The sequence below is a fragment of the Ictidomys tridecemlineatus genome, chromosome X (assembly GCF_052094955.1).
Source record: "Ictidomys tridecemlineatus isolate mIctTri1 chromosome X, mIctTri1.hap1, whole genome shotgun sequence".
Lineage (NCBI taxonomy): Eukaryota > Metazoa > Chordata > Mammalia > Rodentia > Sciuridae > Ictidomys > Ictidomys tridecemlineatus.
In genome coordinates, this window is record NC_135493.1 from 93454230 (window position 1) to 93456941 (window position 2712).

The following is a 2712-nucleotide window of genomic DNA, read 5'->3' on the forward strand; positions in this document are numbered from 1 at the left end:
TAAAATACACATTTTTCTCTGACCTATAAGTTTTACTACTCTATATCTATCTACCCTAGAGAAAGACTCCTAAACAAGTACATAGACACAGGGACACAGATATTAATCATAGACCTTTTGTCATAGTGAATACAGGGTTTCAGTGAGGAAAAACATGGCATATGCGTACTAGGAAATATTACGTGGAAGTTAAAAAGATTCAGCAGGGTGCAATGGTGCATGCCTGTAATCCCAGCAGCTCAGGAGGCTGAAACAGGAGGATCGAAAGTTCAAAGCCAGCCTCAGTGATTGCGAGGTGCTAAGCAACTCAGTGAGACCCTGTCTCTAAATAAAATACAAAATAGGCCTGGGGATGTGGCGCAGTGCGCCAGTACCCCTCAGTTGTTCAATCCTCCGTACAAAAGAAAAAGAATCATCTCCGAATCATAATATGGCATGACTTCCAAGACAAATTATTTAGTGAATAAAGCAAATTGCAAACAACAACAACAACAAAAAATACACATGCCAGGAAATCCAAAAACCTACAAAATAAGACATTACAGATTTCAATGAGCATTTATATGTATAAAAGCACATGTAAAGGTAAATTGATAATAGATTGCATCTGAGAAGGAATGAGAAGAAGGGAAACAGGATTGTCAATGGCGATGGGGAGGACTGCAGCCTCATCTTTAATCATAAAGTGTCTTTTGAAAATAATGAAGTTGGGGGGCTGGGGATGTGGCTCAAGCGGTAGCGCGCTCGCCTGGCATGCGTGCGGCCCGGGTTCGATCCTCAGCACCACATACCAACAAAGATGTTGTGTCCACCGAAAACTGAAAAATAAATATTAAAAACAAAAATGAAGTGGGACCTGCCTGTCATTCCAGGAACTCGGGAGGCTGAGGCAGGATGATCACAAGATCAAGGCTAGCCTCAGCAACTTAGTGAGACACAGTCTCAAAAGAAAAAATTAAAACAGCTGGGGATGTAGCTCAGTGGTAAAGTGCCCCTGGGTTCAATCCCCAGCAACACACACACAGGTGCACCGATAATGAATGCTCGTATAATCAGAAATAGTTTATAAAGGCCATTTGGCATTGTCCCACTCCCTAATCAATTTAGCACCCACTGGCCCAACTTCCAATTGTGAGCTCCTGCATTGCTTTGCCTGAGGGCTTTCTCTTGCCACTGGAACCCACTTTGCTATTACGCTTGCCATTGCCACCCATGTGACAGACCAGACTTGCAATCTCAGGGGGATTAATGCCCCCTGAAAACAGTCCTCACCAATGACTGATGGCAATCTGTGTATGTATCAGTCAGAGGCTTAAAGCAGGAGACAGGCTAATTATTTTAAGTAACTCAAATGGCAAGAAGAGAACTCCAAGGTGTCATGGAGTTAGGAACTACAAGAAGCAACTGCCACTCCAGAAGTGGGGGACCAAAGCAAAGAAGATGGAAGTCTGACAATGTAGAAGCTTGGAGGAGGGGCCCCAGGGGGCTGAGAGTGGGCCCTGGGGAGGGCTGCTGCTCACCTCATGCTGCTCTTCCACAAGGGAGGCCCCTGAGGCTGGTTCCAGGAAGGCTGGATAACTTGCAGACTGGATTCAGCTGGAGACCCAGGGAAGGCCTGCTAAGGCAGGATAGAAAATGTTCCTGGAGGAAGCTGAGAGGAACAGGAAGTCAACAGGAAGGAAGACAATCAGGAAGGGGTTTAAGCTCCTTCCTCCCCCTCTAGCCCTGCAATCTCCCTCTAGTGCCCCCTAGAGTGGGAGCCTAGCAGGGAGCTACTGGCAAAGCAGAAATGCCATCCCCAGAATCACAAAGTAAAGCATAGGGTGATCCCAGTGGCTCAGGAGGCTGAGGCAGGAGGATCGCAAGCTCAAAACCAGCCTCAGCAATGGCAAGGCGCTAAGCCACTCAGTGAGACCCTGTCTCTAAATAAAATACTAAATAGGGCTGGGGATGGGGCTCAGTGGTTGAGTGTCCCTGAGTTTAATACCCAGTACCAAAAAAAGAAAAAGGGCTAGGGATATAGGTCAGTTGGTAGAGTGCTTGCCTCGCATGCACAAGACGCTGGGTTCGATCCCCAGCACCACAAAAAAAACAAAACAAAACCTCATTGGAGCTTGGGTTGTGGCTCAGTGGCAGAGCAGTTGCCTGGCATATGTGACGCACTGGGTTTGATTCTCAGCACTGCGTATAAATAAATAGACAAAATAGAGGCCCATGTTAAAAAAATAAAGGAATCTCTTAAAAAAAAAAAAAAAAACAAAGTGAAGCATAGGGCTGGGGATGCAGTTCAGAGGTAGAACACTTACCTACCTTGCTCAAGGCCCTGGATTCATCCCCAACCTCCACCTCCACCAAAGTAGAGTCTTGGAAGGATGGATTGAAGCTCAATAACCTAATAACTTAATAGCATACCCAAAAATGAAGAAAATAATTTAGTGAGTCATATCCACCACTCAACTTCAACAATTATTACTACTTTGCCTTTCTTGCTTCATCCCCTTTAAAGCAAATCACATGATTTCACTTATAAATACATACGTATTTAACAGACACAGACTTAAAAACACAATACCATGACCATACCCAGAAAATTAAGACTAATATCATCTAATTCCCAGTCTGTGTTCAAATTTTCCTGATTGTCTGGTAAATGGCTTTTTACAGTTGGTGTATGAGAATTAGGACCCAAACTATGTTCGTGTATTCTTTTGC

The 2712-nt window shown here is 44.5% G+C and overlaps 1 long non-coding RNA gene across 1 annotated transcript; it reads right to left on the reverse strand.

The window, feature by feature from the left end:
- Positions 1-638: 638 nt before the first annotated feature.
- Positions 639-2356, reverse strand: LOC144371778 (uncharacterized). The gene is made up of 2 exons (XR_013431886.1): positions 1521-2356; positions 639-818 (listed from the first exon to the last, which is right to left on the reverse strand). It is a non-coding gene; the product is annotated as an uncharacterized LOC144371778 (long non-coding RNA).
- Positions 2357-2712: the final 356 nt, after the last annotated feature.